Here is a 19,080-nt window from a genome sequence, read left to right on the forward strand (position 1 = left end):
ATGACGAGATGCACAGCGTGGTCGTCCTCGTACGTGGCTTTCAAGGTAACAATGTTCGGATGCTGAGGCAAATTGTTCATTATAGCTACTTCTCACCTCACATCCGTTTGGAAATAGACTTGCAGGCAAGCATTTCTTCAGTCTCCTTGTCAATGACTGCAAGCGATCTTGGCAGTCTTACCACGCCTCTTCCTCGTCAATAATTCTCTTATCACCGATCCCCGATCTCCACTCTCCCCGGGCAATCAGCATTTACCGCCACGATGTGCTCCACAGATCCACTGCTTTGATCTGATCCTGCCTCCTTCACGGCTAGGTTGAAGGCAACTCCATGCCGCCAATGCAGAAGATGCCAAACAGATTATTTAGATCTGCCACGTTGAAACAGTCTCTACTGTCAATCTTCAGTGCGCCGAAGTCTTACTTCAGAAAAGGTCTCAAAAGAAAACGCCGATTTACAAAAGAACTGCTTCCGATCTCCTTGAAGGGCTGCTATGATCTCTACGAAGGCAAGCGGGTTCACCACGACTCAGCGTCCCAAGCCAGTGAATCCCCACCGGATTGACTGACACGCCGCATCCCCCTCTGGATAGAAGTTACCTAAACTTGGTTCAACCTTTTCGTCCAACTCTTCATAATCCCTATCCTCTGAAATCCAATGTGAATGTGAATGGTGGCCACTCAGCACGATGGTCTTAATCTGCGATTTCTCCGTCTCATCCTCATCCTCGGGAATAACATCCAGAGTCCCCCGCCTCTGCGGTTTCCGCCGCGAGACGAGCTGCACGGTCTTTGTGAGAATAGCTGGCGAGCCACCACAGCATCCTGCCACATAAACCTCCAGGGAGGGAGGCCCCGGTGAGAAATCCTGCTGCTGCTTACTCAGTTTGCCAAAAGGGCAACCCCCCGGTCCTATGGCCGAGCAGCAATCCATGCTCCATAATTCCTTAACCCCCGAATGGTCAGACCCCTGTTCTAGCCTCTCCAGAGCGCCGCAGAGTAGCAGGGTTTCTTCATCATAACAGACCTCGAAATCTAAAGTCCCGGTGGTTCGAACACTGTCCGTGCTCACATAAGTAGCCTCGGCCGATTCCTTGTCGACCCTGTCCCTGTGTAGGGTCAGGGACACAGACTCCGCTGGCGGGATCCTGGTTCCATTAATCTCCAGGGTGACACCCACGGTCCTATGGTGGTGCCGCAAGGTCAGCGATTGCGGGGCTCCTTCCAGAGGGCACGAGCTCACCCGGACATAAAAAAGACGAACCTCGAAGCATCCTCGGGCCCCCGATGGGAGTGCAGCGGGTTTCTTCTTCAGAAGCGCACCAGCCCTTGGAACCGTGGGCTGAGCCTGGCCATGGGCGGCCTTTCTTCTCAGTTAACAGTCCTGGCCTGCGATCTAGCAGTGAATCCATGCTCACTGCACCGAGCAGCAGCTCACCGCTGATGCTCGGATTCAACTACAGCGCTTCAAACAACGCTCTCTGTCTACTTCAAACGGTCCACGCCCTTCGACAAACTCCAAGCGACCTCAGTGAAGGGGTTACTCTTGTCGCAAAAAATTTCTCTGGGCCTCGTCAAAGTGGGGCCTCAACACTGGAGTCAACTGCAACAATTCCAATCTTCCACAAAACACACAGTGGAAAACACTTGCCTACGCTCAGCCAAGCTCCGCCCGATTGAATGGACAAACTAAAAAAAATACTCTTATTTCCTCAGCCCAGGAGGGGCCCAGCCCAGGAGGGGCCAGGCCCTCACAGGCTCTGATACCAAGATAAAATTACACACTCAATAATATATTCTATTAATCGTTGAATAAGGAAATTACACACATATTTATACAATCAATAGTCTCAAGATAGGAATGCTATCTTAGATGTACAGTAGTGTGGTTGAGAGATTCTCTCAACCACACACTAAACTGGGAGAAACTAAATTCCTATTACATAGGAACAAACTCCTCAAATAGAAAAGTACAACCATAGACAAGTAGGAATTAATTATTTCCAACTATCTAGATATCAGACTATACCAGTTGGAGTCAATGATCTCCAATTGAGATCAGGGAAGGTAGTAACCTTAGAAAATGAAAAGCAACCTATGGTGATTATAAATGAGAAAGGAGAGGAGGAAACTCCTGACCATTCTGAAAATGATGACACCATTCAGCCTATCCCTGTACATTCTGATCCCTTGTCATCTTCTTTCAATTGACCTCCCTATCCAGAGAGGTTAGTTGTGGAGAAGAAAGACCACATTCCCTAGTCTAGCCTGGCTTTTGAGCTTAGGAACCTTTTCATAAGGGTACCTTTGCTCCAATCTATTAAAGAGATCCCCATATGTACAAAAATGATTAGGGAACTCTGTCTCAAGAAGCTAGGAAGGAGAATATTGGAACCTAAAAGTATTCAATTTGTTGGTAGAGCAGCAGAGTTGATGACGGGGTGTATAAACATGGAAAAATATACCGACCCCGGAAACCCTGTTGTCTTTGTTTAGATAGGTGATGTCCTTGTCTCCAATGTACTTATAGACCTAGGGACAACCATTAATGTTATGACCAAGCAAACCATGGATCAACTTGGATTGGTCCATATTCGTCCTACTCCCACTATGCTTGAACTAGAGGACAGATCTAAAATCAAGCCAGAAGGGGTGTTGGATGATGTGTTCGTTTCCCTAGATTCTTAGGAATATCCCACAGATTTCATTGTGCTTCATCCAAAGAACCCTGTGGGAGGGCATCCCTTGATCTTGGGACAAACATGGCCTTCTACGACCGATTCTTATATCGGATGCCGTTCTGGTGATATGTATATTTCCCATGGAGATTCTAGAAATAAGGTCACCTTATATCCACCTTCTAGATCCATTCAGGAGATCCGAGACACTTTATGGTTAGACTACAGTAGTGATGAGGAGACTCAGCCTATTTCCTTGATACATCAAAATGCTGAGTCCTCACAGGAGGGTGAGATTCAAGACTTCCTGAACAATCTAGACACCATGCCTAATTTTGAGTCATTGAGTCAGATTTTTAGTCTAGATTTTCAGGAAATATATGACTCTATACCTCCATCACCACCATCTCTAGTGACACCTTTGTGTACTCTTGAGCCTGATACTACTCTTATTGAGATTAGTCCAAGTAAATCCTTGTATATCAGTTCATACTTGGATCCTTCTCAACAAGAGCAGCTTGTGAATTTGTTGCGAAACCATCTCAATGCCTTTGCATGGGGTTATGAAGATATGAAAGGTATCCCTCCTAAAACTTGTACACACCATATCTATATTCAGGATGGAGCTCGAACTGTCCGACAACCCCAAAGGCGAATGAACCCAACTCTAAGAGACATTGTAAAGGAAGAATTGCAAAAACTCTTAGATGTTGATTTTGTCTATCACATTTCTGACAGCCAGTGGGTCTCTCCATTAGTATTAGTCCCAAATAAATATGGGATATGGTGCATTTGTATTGACTACATATAATTTAATAAAGCCACTCAAATATTACTTCCCCCTTCCTTTCATCGATCAGGTACTCGATACCCATGTTAGTAAGAAGTACTTTTCTTTTCTAGATGGATTTAGCGGATATAACCAGATAAAAATAACACTCAAGGATCAAGACAATACCACTTTTACATGTCCATGGGTTACATTTGTTTATCGAGTACTTCCCTTTGGGCTATGTAATGCCCCAACTACCTTTCAAAGGGCAGTTTTGACTATTTTTGCTGACCTTGAGTGTGTAGAAATCTATATGGACGATTTATCTGTGTTTGGTGATTCATTTGAGGAAGCCCTCAAGAATCTAGAAAAGTGCTCCTTCGTTGCGAAGAAGCTCATCTTTCCTTGAGTGATAAGAAATGTAGAATAATGTGCAAGGTGGGAGTGGTTCTTGGCTATCTTATTTCCGACAAAGGTATCCAAGTTGACCCTGCAAAAATAGAAGTCATTTTTGAGTCTTCCTATACCGAAAACTCAAAGGAAGTAAGAGGTTTTCTAGGACATGCGGGCTACTATAGGAGATTCATTTATAAGTTCTCAATGATAGCTATGCCCCTTTTCCGAGTTTTGGCTAAATATAGTGAGTTTTCTTGGTCCACACCTTGCCAACAATTGTTTTGTTGGGTTGTGTTATATTCTTTCCATGACTAGCCCATGTAGTTAACAGGGGGGTTAGAGGGGGGGTCACATGGGGTTTGAGGCATACTTGTAACCCCACTTTATGGGGTCCAGGGCAACGCCTCGATAAATTTTGGTTTTGGAACCTATGTTAGGTTGGGCGGACCCACTTATGGTTTTGTGCATGATTTTCGCACATGTTTTTTGGGCGCGATGGTTTTCGGTCCATGGTATTGGACTCGATGGTTTTCGGTCCATGGTATTGGATGCTTCGGCATGTATAAATATGTATTGTGACATTGAAAGGAACATAATGAAAAATCAAACTGGTAGTCCCGGTTTTGGGATCCAGGGGAAGAACTCTATGTATATGTGTTTTATGTGTTATGCTCTCGCATTGTTTATTTTATTTGTTTTAGAATTCGTATGCAGGTAATTTCTGTACGGGGTTAAAACCTACATTTGGTGTTGAAGTTGTTTTGGCTTCAAGGGGATGCCTTTGTTGCTGAGGGATTTCGCTCGGGCCTGTGGTAGACCCTGTTAAGTGGGAGATCTGCAAGATCGATTTTGGTGGTGAAAGAAGATGGCGAGCACTAGAAAGATAGATACCAAAAAATTTAATGGTCAGAGTTTTGAGTTGTGAAAACTCAAGATGGAGGATCTGTTGGTGGATAAATATCAGTGGATCATAGTAGATCTAGGTACTAAACCAACAGAAGTGTCCGATGAAGATTGGAAGAAGTTGGATCGGAAGGAAAAGAGCACAATACGATTGTGTGTCTCAGATTCAATATTGTTGAATGTATTAGGGGAAGCTACAGTGAAGGCTTTGTGGGACAAGTTAGGGACTTTGTACCAATCTAAGTCTCTGGTGAATAAATTGTTCCTACGAAAAAAGTTGTATAACCTAAGGATTAAAGATGGATACTCGGTGACAAAGCATCTGAATGCATTTAATACTGTGGTAAGTCAATTAGCATCTGTTGATATTAAAATTTCAGATGAAGATAAGTGCATCAGCTTGTTGTGTTCTCTACCAGATTCGTGGGATAGTCTGGTTATTGCAATAGGTAGCAATGCAACTACCTTGCAATTTGATGAAATAGTCTCAGCCTTGCTGACGGAGGAGATGAGATGGAAAAATATGGAGAGCCAGAATGGTGATGCCTTGTCTGAACGAGGACAGTCCCAGAATAGAAAAAAAAATAAAAATAAGTCATCGAGTGGGAGATATAAATCTAGAGGGAGATCTAAATCTCCGGGAAAACCTATAAAGGTGGTGTGCTAAAAATGTGGAAAGGAAGGCCACTTCAAAAGGGACTGTAAATCTCAAGCTCTTGTAAAAGGAAAGGGATTTGATGAGGCTCCTTCTGTAGAGGAAAAACCACCTCAGATGAAGGTGGGAATGCGTACTTGGCTTCTTCAAGTACACATGTAGATCATGAGGCATGGTTGATTGATTCAGGTGAATCCTTTCACTTCACTCCCAATAGAGAGTGGTTCTGCGAGTACGAGAAATATGATGGTGGTGATGTCTTCTTGGGGGATGACAGGAAGGCTAAAATCGTTGGTCGTGGAAAGGTAAAGTTCAAGTTGCAAGGTGGAAGAGTTAGAACACTTTCAGGTGTTCTACATATTCCTGCATTGGACAAAAATCTAATTTTTGTAAGAAAGCTAGATGTTGCAGGTGTAAAAACAGTGTTCGAGAAGGATACTTGTAAGATGGTTCGAGGAGCATTGGTATTGATGCGGGGAGTTCAGATTGGAACTCTGTACAAGCTGCAAGGTAGCATAGCTGTTGATGGGTGCAACAATTATGTGGTTCTTGAAAGTGGAGCAGAAAATCTAGTGGTCTCTGGAGAGAAGACCATGTTGTGGCATCAAAGGCTTAGACATATTGGAGAGAAAGGCCTTTGAATACTTCATGGTAAAGGTATGGTAGAAGGTATGAGTAATAGCTCTCTGGATTTTGATTTTTGTGAAAATTGTGTATATGGAAAGCAAAATTGGGTGAGTTTCCCCTCTGGTGGTAAGAGGGCGAAACAAATATTAGAGCTTGATCACAGTGATGTGTTTGGACCCATGAAGGTTCCATCACTGGGTAAGTCTGTATACTATGTATCATTTATAGATGACTTCTCAAGGAATACATGGATATATTTCCTTAAGAAGAAATCTGAAGTCTTCGACAGATTTAAAGAATTTAAGGTTCTCGTGGAAAATCAGACAGAGAAGAAGATAAAGGTGCTGAGGACAGATAATGGTGGAGAGTTTTGTAGCAAGGAATTTGAAGAATTCTTTAAGAAGTGTGGTATAGCACGACAGAAGACTACTCCATATACACCTCAACAAAATCGAGTTGTAGAAAGAAAATGAACAAGATGTTGATGGAAAGGGCAAAAAGCATGCTCAGTGGTGTCATGTTAGGATAGGAATTCTGGGAAGAGGCGGTGGATACTGCATGTTACCTGATCAATAGGTCACCTTCATCAGTATTGGAGGATAAGACTCCACAAGAGGTATGGACTGGTAAGAAACCCTCTCTTTCACATTTGAGGGTATTTGGATGTGATGCATATGTACATGTTCCAAAGGAGAAACGAACCAAGTTGGATAGTAAATCTGAAAAGTGCATCTTTATTGGGTATAAGGATGGTTTAAAGGGTTATAAGCTTTGGAACCCAGTAACAAGGAAGGTTGTGTACAGTCGAGATGTGGTGTTCAGAGAGGTGAAAGATGATATTAAATATGAAGTCCAACCAAAGGAACCTGAGAAGATAGAGTTTGAGCTAAAGGAGGAAGAATCAGACTCTACAGCAGAGGAGGAATCAGAAGATGAAGAGCCACAAACTCTAGTTGTGAGAAGATCAGTTCGAGAAAGAAGGTAGCCAAAAAGGTATAGTCCATCTGCTTTCTGTTCAAATTTTGCTTTATCTATTATGGATGATGATCCCAGAACTGTGAAGGAAGAAGTAGATTTAGAGGATGGAAAACTCTAGAAAGAGGCCATCGCTAATGAAATGGCATCTTTGCACAAAAATGAGGCTTGGGATCTGGTGGAGTTGCTGGCTGGAAGGAAACCCATTGGCAGGAAATGGGTGTTCAAGAAGAAGACAAATGCAGAAGGAAAAGTGGAGAAATACAAAGCTCAGTTGGTAGCAAAACGTTATTCCCAGGTGCCGGGAATTGATTTTGGTAATATTTTTTCTCCTATTGCCAAGGTAACTTCTATTAGATTACTTTTATTCGTTGTTGTTGCTTTTGATTTTGAGGTAGAACAGATGGATGTGAAGACAACATTTATTCACGGGGATCTGGAAGAGGAGATCTACATGAAGCAACTTGAAGGCTTTGCGGTGAAGGGTAAGAAAGAACTAGTATGCAAGTTAAAGAAGTCTCTGTATGGGTTAAAACAGTCGCCAAGGATGTGGTATCAGAAATTTGATACATTTATACGGGGACTTGGCTTCACCAAAATCAAATCAGATCACTGTGTGTATTTTAAATTAATTGGTTATCGTGTTATTTATCTGGTCTTGTATGTGGATGATATGTTGCTGGTTGGAAATGACAAAGAAATTATCCAAGATTTGAAGACCCAATTGTCCTCCAAATTCAACATGAAAGATCTTGGTGCTGCAAACTATATTTTGGGCATGGAAATTAAAAGAGATTGGGGAAAGAGGAAGCTTTGGTTAAACTAGAGGAAGTATGTTGAGACAATACTGCAGAGGTTTAATATGTAGGATAGTAAACTAGTGAAGGTTCCTATTCCTGTAGGTGTGAGGTTATCTACTGAACAATGTCCCAAGACATAAGAAGAGGAAGAGGACATGTCCCATGTTCCATATGCATGTGAAATCAATAGCCTGATGTATGCAATGGTTGGTACTAGACCAGACATTTCACATGCAGTGGAAGTACTGAGCAGGTTTATGTCAAAACCAGGGAATGAGCATTGGACAACAGTGAAGCGGGTTTTCAAGTATTTACGTGGCACTAGTGATTATGGTTTGTTCTACGAAGGAATACTAGGATTAGACAGAGTGTTGGATATTCGTGGCTTTGTTGATGCAGACTGGGCTGGAGATCTGGATCAAAGAAGATCTACAAGTGGGTATGTGTTTAACCTATTTGGAGGTGCAGTCAGTTAGATGAGTAAGAAACAATCTGTAGTGGCACTATCAACTACAAAGGCAGAATACATGGTAGCCACTCATGCAAGCAAGGAAGCAGTTTGGTTGCAGAGATTGTGTTCAAGTATGGGGTTAGTACAAGAATCTATTAGGATAGACTGTGACAGCCAAAGCGTAATTTTCTTGGCAAAGAAGCCTGCATATCATTCAAAGTCAAAGCACATTGATGTTCAGTATCAGTTTGTGAGGGATATGATAGAAGAAAAAAAGGTGTTGCTAGTAAAGGTGGACACTTTAAAGAATACTACAGATGCATTGACAAAATCTGTGAGCTTTGAGAAGTTCTCTTGGTGTAGAGAGACAATGGGCATTTCAGGGCTGGAAAAACGACTAAGCTCTCTTGTGGCCCCCTGTGGAAAGAAAACAACAAGTGGGAGAATGTTGGGTTGTGTTATATTCTTTCCACGACTGGCCCATGTAGTTAACTTGTGGGTTAGAGGGGGGGTCACATGGGGTTTGAGGCATACCCGTAACCCCACTTTATGGGGTCCGGGGCAGCGCCCCGGATAATTTTAGTTTTGGATCCTATATTAGGTTGGGCGGACCCACCTATGGTTTTGTGCATGATTTTCGCACATGTTTTTTGGACACGATGGTTTTCGGCCCGCGATATTGGATGCTTCGACATGTATAAATATGTATTGTAACATTGAAACGAACATAATGAAAAATCAAGCTGGTAGTCTCGATTTTGGGATCCAAGGGAAAATCTCTGTGTATATGTGTTTTATGTGTTATGCTCTCGCATTGTTTATTTTATGTGTTTTAGAATTCATATGCAGGTAATTTATGTACAGGGTTAAAACCTACATGTTTGAGACATTGAAGGAAAAATTAGTCCAAGCACCAGTTTTGAGAGGACCAAACTAGTCCCTACCATTCCATATTTCCTCTGATGCCTCAGATACTGCTATTGGCGCAGCTTTAGGACAAGAAGAAGACAAACAATATTATGTTATTTATTTTATTAGTAAAAACTTGTCACCCGCTGAACTCAATTATACGGTTACTGAGAAAGAGTTTTTAGCTGTAATTTTTTCTATTAATAAATTCAGACATTATATTACAGGATATGAAGTCTTTGTACATACTGACCATTCCGCAATAAGATATTTGATGAATAAACCATTAACTAGCGGTAGAGTGACTAGGTGGTTGCTATTGTTACATGAATTTAATATTACTATTGTTGATAGACCAGGAAAATCAAATGTAGTAGCAGATTATATTTCAAGATTAAATAATCCTAGTGAAGCAATTCCTGTTGATGATGATTTTCTTGACGAACATCTGTTTGTTGTGTCAACAAAATCCCCATGGTTTACTGACATAGCTAACTATTTAGTCACCAGAAAATTACCACCTCACTTATCCACTTATGAAAAGTGGAATATCATTCAGAAAAGTGTTGCATATTCCTAGATCCAAGGAGGCCTCTTTTACACCGGAGCAGATCTCATTATCCGTAGATGTGTAAGGGAGGAAGAAGTGTTTGATATTTTAAAATCTGTCCATGATGAACCTTGTGGGGTTCACTTCATTGATAAGTGGACTGCATACAAAGTGTTATGAGCTGGCTATTTTTGGCCTTCTTGCTCAAAGATGCCAAACAATATGTCAAGCGGTGTGACAGCTGTCAGTGAGTGGGCTAGCCTAATCAAACCAATGAAATGACTTTATGTCCTTAGGTTATGATTGAGCCTTTCGAAAAATGGGCCATTGATTTTGTAGGACAAATAAATCCAACATCATCAAATAATAAGCATATTTTGGTTTGCACAAATTTTGTTACAAAATGGGTAGAAGCTAAAGTTGTTTCTTTTGTTACTGAAAGAGGTTTTGTTGATTTTATTTTTAGTGAAATCTCTACTAGATTTGGTGTGCCTAGAGAAATTGTTTCTGACAATGGACCACAGTTTATTTATAATCTAGTACAGGGTGTGATGGAGTAGTACAAAATACGACATAGGAAATAGGAAATCTACACCATATCACCCGCAAGAAAATGGTCAGGAGGAGTTCACGAATAAGGTGATTGGGTCCATCCTCACAAATACAGTAAAAATGCACAGAAAGGATTGGGTTGACAAATTACCGGAAGAATTATGGGCCTATCAAAGCACTTGGAGAAACAACACAGGACATACACCATATGAGTTGGTGTATGGAAAACAAGTCCTCTTGCCAATAGAATTCCAAATCAAGACTTTACAGACTGCAGTCCAATTGGGACTAGATCTCTCTGAAGAATAGTAGCATCGTCTTCTACAATTAAATGAGTTAGATGAATTCTCAAGGGATGTTGTTCAACATAACATCTTGGTTCAGTAGCAACGCAAGAAGTGGCATGACAAGTCCATTCAGAAGAAGCAATTCCAACTAGGTGATTGGGTACTTCTTTATGATTCGAGTTTCAAATATTTTAAAGGAAAATTCCATACACGTTGGATGGGACCCTATGAGGTGGTCAAAGTGTTCGAAAATGGAGCAGTAGAAATCAAAACTACTGATGGACAAAATTATGTGTTCCTGGTAAACGGGCATAGATTGAAGGTATATTTTCAGCCCCTTACTAAAAAAGATTTTATGCAGCAAGTCCAATAGCCATTTGAAAAGGAGTTGGTAGGTGGTAACACCAACCTGTTGAAGAAGTCATTCCTTCTTATCCTTATTGAAAAATAATAAAAGAAAAACAAAAAGAAAAAATAACAAATATAAAAAGTATAAAAAGAAAAATTAATTCCTGTAATTAGAAAATCAGTTGACTGACATGATTGCAGAAGGATCAACTTGAAAACCAACATGCTGGCAGGAAGATCAAAATTTTAATAAAAGGGGAATGTTACTTGATATTTAGATATGTTGGCTGCCACCAAGAAGAGGCAGGTTCATGAAATTGAGAAATTACCTATGTTTGGGGTAACTAGCATGGACATTTTTATTTCAAGTAAACGCTTACTTCCTGTTGCAGTTATTTTTTCCTTCACCAGTCTAAGTAAATTTCAAGGTAAAAACGTTGTCTTTGTTTTATCTCCCATTTCGAAAATTCCCACTAGTTTCTTTTCTAAAATCCACAATGAATCACCTTCCTCTTTCTACTAAGAAAGTACCCTTGCCCGATTTCACAAAATCCCTCCTTTCCCTTGAATTTTTTCCACATCCCATTTTGTTTATCCCTCTTGGTGATATTGTTTCCAAATCCCTGCTGTAATATTCCTTCCCATTCTAAAAAATTTTACCCCCTTCCCACTTCTTTATTCCCTCATAAATTGATTGCGAATTTGATGCAATCAATCCAGAAGGCATGCTCGTAAAATACCAAAGTGTATATTTAGGCAAAGTTTTTTAAGTCCAACTACAAAAGTATGTTCTATCAGATTCTCTGCTTGGTAAAAGTCTCTGGTGCAATCACAATGCAGTGCAAACAAGTTTAGTGTAGGAACACAACTGACCATGAAAGCAAGTAAAATTCACACAGTCCTGGAGTGTTTTATCAAGGATATTTATGGGTCTGTACTTTCCTATACATGTGTATTGATATATCATAGCATTTCATGTTTTAATTGATACTATGTTTCATTGTTTACTAACCTATGAAAAATCTTTAAAGTGCAAGATGTATAAGATTTTGAAATCTAATCATTTTAATAAGTGATGAAGTATGTCTTGATTAAATTATGATGCTAACTGTGGGATAGTATTGTTGTCTGATAGCTTGTATTCACCCTCCTTGAAATAATTCCTCATTACTTGTCCATTATTACCTTACCTATAATCCGATCATTGTAACCGTTGCACCACCATCGCCTAGACCTCCATTGCACCCAATCATTATGATTCACCCATAGCAGGCTGACATGAATCTACACCTGATATGAGAGGTTGTTCCGTTGTAATCGAGTGAGTGGGTCTAAATATATGGAGGGCAACGAACCTCTGGTATAAAGCTCTCGGCAAACGTTGGAGCCACTCACAGAAATTCTTTCGAGGGTGTGAATAGAAAGAGTGAAGTGCAGTTCGAAATGGCACCTATAAGGAGTGAGCCACTGTCTTTGTAGGATATTGATAAAACCACAGAGTACAGGAACAATCTTGCACTATTGCAAGAAACTAGGTTCCTGCCATTCCTCCAGAAGTTTGATGGGTTCGACATGGCTGTGGTATTGGAGTTCACAAGGAAATTCAGAGGAGGTCGAGTCAAGGTCGGATCATTGAAGTTCAAAGTTACAAAGGAGTCTATTGTGCAAACCTCAAACCTGCCACTTATAGGAGAGCACTAGTTTAAAAAACAGTGGCTCACGAAGAAATGATGGCACCGGTTCATGGTTGACAAGAAGATTAAGGTCGACTAGAGGAAGGGACTTCCACAGAGTGCCATGGTCGAGAAGTGGCAAGACATATTGTTTATATTGCAAAAATTCGTAACTGGGGAGGGACACTATACATTGGCATTTGTATATCACCTTCAGTTGTTGCTGCACTTCGAGTTGGGAAAATTGATTAATTTCCCTTACTACTTGCTCAGGAGTCTTGAGAAGATGGTGAAAGGTGTGCAGAGTGGAAATGCAAGCCAAGTTGCAACCAAGCTCTACCATCATGGGCTTATCATGATTTTGGTCAAGAAGAAGCTGGAAGAAAAGGGAGTAACTTGGGGAGAATTTCTGAAAGAATTTTGAGTGAGGGGTGCAGAGAAGCCTACTAGCATGAGTACAAGTAAGAAGAGGAAAGCAGAGACATTGTCTCCTACCAAGCAGCGAGATGAAAGTACACCAGTGCAAGCAGAGAAGAAGACTGTTGAAAATACTCCACTCGCGGCTAAGAAGAGAAAGACCAAAACCTTGGTGAGGAGGAAGACTGTCTCCCAAGGGACGAACCAGTCAAGCTCTCTGATCATAATCGACGAATCACCCCAAGTTTCCCCTATAGTTCATAATCTCTCGGTGCTTGCAGATGCAGTGGCACACACTGTGGAAGATGAAGAGAACGCGGAGGACGATGTATTATTGTCAAATTTTGTCAGCGGATTAAGGAAAAGGAAGACGACACCGAGTATTGGTGAAGTCCAAGTAGAGGGTCATGAGGATGAAGAGGAACAACATGTAGAGACCCTTGATAATTTCAGTGAACCAGACATGGAAACCCTCAATGATTTCGAGGAACGGGGTACTGAAGCCCCTACTGTTTTAGAAGGATAAGGTACTAAAGCCCCTGCGATTTTAGAAGGACAGGGTACTAAAGCCCCTATTGTTGTAGAAGAATGAGGAACTGAGACCCCTACTGATTTGGAAAGATAGGGTGTTGAATCCCTTGAGAAACTGGAAGAATAGGGTGTTAAAATCCCTGAGGAAGTGAGTGCACAAGGTACTGAAACCCTTGGCACAAAGATTGTGGAGGGCATCAAAACCCTCGGCGACAAGAAAACCCCAAGTGTAGAAACCCTCGGCGACGTCATAATGCAAACATTTGACACCCTTGACCTTAACGACAATGGGACCTGTTTCGAGTCTGTTACAGAGAAGACATTCACTCCTGTTGGCTTGGTGGGGCTTGACCCAGGTTTAGCATTAGTTAGAAAAACAAATACCTACACTACTGGCCCATTCGGCATTAGCCCACAGGGCGTGGACCAAAGTATCACCCAAAGCAGTATGATAGGATGATGGAACCAAGTTTCCGCACGCTAAGATGGTTGTGATGTCGGTTTATTCGTCCTATTCCTACTTTCGTGCAGGTCATTAAGTTCTAGGGCTCTGTCTACCTAGCCCTATATTTCGCCCTTCAGTACCTCCATGAAGGGGTACGATTGGCATTCGCACAACCCTAACTTGCAGTTCAATTACTTTCGCGCTGCTAAAGCAGCGTATAGAATAGGTTTCCAAGTTATCCTTAAGCGTCTTACTTATCTTATTAAGCAACCACAATTTGTGTTGCGTCAATAGATACCCTTAGTAGCGTTCAATTATCCAATGTAATTACATACATTCATGCATCACATAGGCTTTATAAATGAAATTCATACACAATATGATAATATGCATTAATTGGAAATAACGACACAGAATATGTAAAATGCTTCTCTTTATTGATATCTTCAGACGATTACAAACTCTATCCGCCCTGTGCACTCAGCTGCAGGGGTCCACACACTCAGCTACGAACTTCTACCCTAGGCCTCTGCGTACTCTGCTGCAGAGCCTCTACCTACGCTACGACCCGAAACTTAGACTTCTTTCTTATCCTCCAAACTTCACCTATGACTCATTTCTATTCTCAACTACTTAGAGATTACTTACTTAGTTCTTTTTATACAATCCCATGGTTCGTGGACCATGGGTAGATATTTTACAACTGACTTTACTTTACAAAATTAAGGGCAGACAACCCTTTATGACTCATGACACCTTCATGCTTCGTTACCACAAAATGCGGAGACTTTACAATTTTATTACAAAATTCGACCCAAAACATGCGCTTTTAGCCCCAAAACTTTCCTTGGGGGATCCCGTTCCCAACAGGCCCCCAACTGATCCGTATTGGATCCTAAAACTCTCTAAGTTTTCATGACTATTTCAAATTATGCTAAAAGATTCAAGTCCTAGAAAAGATTGAAGCTATCAGAAGGAATCCTCATAACAATTGCAGTTGTGGCTAGAGCGGAGCAATGAGGACCCTCGGTCAAGCACGTAGACCGTTGGCCCATGGTAAAGCACAAAGGCATGGAATTGGCAAAACCAGAGGCTAATTTAGGAAACAAAGGTGGATTCTGATATGCGGTTAGCACTAAGTGCTAACCGCGTATCACAGGGTGTCCCCCTCAATGAAGGAAAGCCCCGAAACGCTCGGACCTGAAAATGCTATAAAACTCAGAAAAGTAACTGTTTCGGTTCCGTAGCGCGGGATTCCCCAAAACCGACAGGATATTAGAAGGCTTTGAGGCAGTAAGTAGTTTTGACTAAGTCCTGCCTGATGCCACACATCGAGCGACACGCGTCCGGCAGAAGAGAGAGAAAACCGCCCACATTGGATGGGTAAATGTCATGCGACTTGTCTGCCCAATATGAAGGACGACAATAGGATCTGGGGGGTCCCGATCGATGACAGAGATGCTCCTGATGACTAACCAGATTTGACAGGTCAAAAAGCAAGATGACAGGGATTTGACGTCCGACGTGGATGATGAGTTGGCAAACGATTCGTGTTCGTGGGCGATCTTAAAGCAAACAGATTTAGCGGCCATTTGAATATGATTCAAGGAAACTGACACCCAGTTCATTATCAAACAGGTGGCCACCTCCTTGCCAAGCGTTACCCAATGATGATGATGCAGAGCATAGGAATTCAAACGGACAGAGGAAAGGAAACCAAAAGTTTGGGAAGTGAAAACGAGTAGTCAAAGAATAGACTGGCTTTAAAGCCATGAACTGACAGAAGCGGAGAAAGAGGCAACATACAGAGAGGCAACACACAGAGACGCAAAAATCGAATAGCAAAGAATAGAGAGTAGAAGCTGAGCTGACCTGAAGGCAGCATCAAGCCAAACAGAGCTAGAGAGAGTCAGAGAGTCTGTGTACTCCATTGAAGGCTTGAGAGGTTCAAGAAAGCTCCTCAGTATAGGCCTGTCATACTACTGTGACCCTCAAAGGTCGAGTTTCAGTAAGGAGAGTCTATGCACTCCATTCCTACTGACTCCATTCTGTTAGTGAGACTCGAATCGAGCTCACTGTTGTAAAACTCTGCTTGAAAACATAATAGAGAGGCCACCACTGAAAGGTTGGACCAGGAGACGTAGCCCAAGAGCATTGGGTGAACTCCTTATTAAAATTGTTTTGTTTACATGTTTGACTGTTATGTTTTCTCTGATTGCTTTAGTGTCCATGTATTTCGCAATATTATCGATCCATTGCATAAAGTAACATAGGCACATCCATGCACATGAGTTTGTAATACCTTTCATTCCTTATCCTGGATAAATTCTAGATCAAGTGGTATCAGAGCTCAAGTTTATTGAGGTTAGACAAGCTTGTGCTGGATTTTGTTGTTGAATGCTAACTAGATCAAAGCTTAAATTAGGAGAAGGAGAATTGGCTGAAACTAACCTGGAAATTGGAAGAGTCTATTCTAAGAGGAAAATGTCAGGAGAAAATCCCTTGGAATCAGACCCCCAGTTCATGGATAGTTTATGACACTGAAATCCATGGTGGAGGATATGTATAGGGACTATAAGAAACATAGGGATGAAGATTCATCAAGCTCCAAATAAGACAATGGAGTAGAAGAATCTCTCCTCCATGACCACTCCAAAGGAAAAGGGAAAGAAGAAAAATTTATCACGCCTCCTAATAGCTCTGAAAATAAAAAGAAGACATCTTTGATTAAATTAGATGTTAAATTTGATTTACCAATATACGATGGAGAGTTGAATGCAGAGAAGTTGGATAATTGGATCAGATAGATTGATATTTATTGTAGAGTGCAGAGCATTAACTCATACAAGATTAAGATTCAGCTGGCCATCTTACGCCTTAGAGGCACTGCCTTGGTATGGTGGGAAGGCAGGACATAAGTTGATATGAAGAAGCATGGTAAGATTCTTTCCGTCTGGAGTGAATTTGTTTCTGCAATTAAAAAGAAATTCTATCCACTAGCCTACACGCAACAAGCCATGATGAGCTGGAAAACTCTTTGACAACTAAAAGGGAAAATTGTACAAGGTTACACCCAAGAATTTAGGAAAAGAGCTTTGATTCTAGGAATTTCTCGAGACTCACCTGAGACTCTGTTGAAGTATATAGGTGGTCTATAAAGCTACATGAGGCATGCTATCCTCATGTTTAATCCCACTAGTATAGACGAAGTATCAGTTCAGGCTACGCATCTCGAAGCTAGAGGTATGATTGGGAACCTAGAAGTTGGGGGTTCATCCCAACCCACTGCAAGAAAAAATAAGGAGAAAAGGAAACAAAAATCGAAAGAGAAGAAGACAAACACTGTATAGAAAAACAAGTCTTAATGCACTCACTGTAATACGGATGGGCATGATGATGAACATTGTTGGATTTTGCATCCGGAGCTGAAACCTAAGAAGTTTGAGGGCAAGAAGAAGAAGACTGTTGCAGCTATTCAAAAATATTTGGGGTCAGACTCAGGAGATGAAGCAACAATCGCAGCCATAGGTATAAAAGGTAAAAATTCTAAAGTATCTACAAGTAATTCTGCAAAATCTACTGATAATGAAGAAAATGAGAGAAAAAGACTTGAGCTTTTTCATATTCGAGTTATTTCCAATCATCAAAATATTGATACTTTGTTTGATAGTGTCTCACAAGTAAATTTAATTTCTGAAGCAATTGTAAAGAAGTTGGGATTACTAATCACACCTCACAAGAAACCATATCCATTAGGTTGGCTATGTGATAAAGCAAAGCTACAAGTGACTAGACAATGTAAACTTAAGTTTCCTTTTGGGTCAGCATTTGTAGATGAGGTTGAGTTAGATATAGTTCCTTTGGATATATGTGGAATTGTTTTAGGAAGTCCTTACTTGTATGATAGAAAAGCTATTTTCTATAGAGCTAAGAACAAGTATCTACTCGTTAAAGATGGAATCGAATATATTGTAAGAGATCATAAGCTCAAGAATAATTATACTCTCATAAACTCATGGCAGATGAAAGGAATTGTAAATTCATGCAGACAATTTTTACTGACGGTTGTAAAAGAAAAGAAACTTGATAAAACCAATGTATTTGAGGGTTGTGATGCTAAACAACAAGCTGATTTAGAAAAAAGTTGTTTTATAATATGATGTATTGTTTCAAGAACCTAAAGGTCTGCCACCCAAAAAGGAAATAGTGCATGATATTAATTTCTAGCAAGATGCTCCATTGCCTAACATCAGAATGTACAGATGTTCCTCTTTAGAGAACAAAGAAATCAAGAAGCAGGTACAGGAGCTGCTCGAGAAAGGGTTCATCAGACCTAGCACATCACCATGTGGGTCTCCAATCATTTTGGTGAAAAAGAAAGATGGCTCGTGGAGAATGTGGATTGATTACCGAGCACTGAATAAGATAACGATAAAAAAATCATTATCCCCTTCCTTGCATAGACGATCTATTAGATCAGTGGAAAGAGACTATTTATTTTTCCAAGTTGGACTTGCATAGTGGCTATCATCAGGTCAGAGTCACAGAACAAGATTTTTGGAAGATTTCTTTCAAAACAAAGCAAGGATTGTATGAGTCGCTGGTTATGCCTTTTGGCTTAACTAATGCTCCTACTACTTTCATGAGAGTAACGAATGATGTACTCGGAACTTTTCTTGTTGATTTTGTTATTGTATATCTGGATGACATTCTTATATTTAGCAAAATGTGGGAAGAACATTTAAAGCATGTTAAGCAGACACTGGATGTTTTGAAAAGCAAAAAACTTTATGTTAAACTCTCAAAATGTGAATTTGGCAAAACATCTTTGAATTATTTGGGACATATAGTAGGGGGTGGTGAATTGAATATAGATCCCTCTAAGATTGTAGTCATTGTAAACCGGCCTAAGCCCAAATCTGCTACAAAGGTCAGAAGCTTCTTAGGAACAACACAATATAGGAGAAAGTTTATTTCTAACTTTTCCTTAATTGCAGCGCCCTTACATGCTTTAACAGGATTAAACAAGGTGTTTCAGTGGGGAGGCAAACAGTAGAAATCCTTCTACACCTTGAAAGAAAAGATTAGTACAGCACCAGTACTAGCACTGC

General features: G+C 40.8%; 1 pseudogene; it reads right to left on the minus strand.

The window, feature by feature from the left end:
* Window positions 1-529: 529 nt before the first annotated feature.
* Window positions 530-12,082, minus strand: LOC149138063 (uncharacterized protein At1g01500 pseudogene; annotated as a pseudogene).
* Window positions 12,083-19,080: the final 6,998 nt, after the last annotated feature.

The sequence above is a fragment of the Pinus tabuliformis genome, chromosome X, assembly GCF_031772625.1.
Source record: "Pinus tabuliformis cultivar Carrire ecotype Pingquan chromosome X, CPIR1, whole genome shotgun sequence".
In the NCBI taxonomy this organism is placed as follows: domain Eukaryota; kingdom Viridiplantae; phylum Streptophyta; class Pinopsida; order Pinales; family Pinaceae; genus Pinus; species Pinus tabuliformis.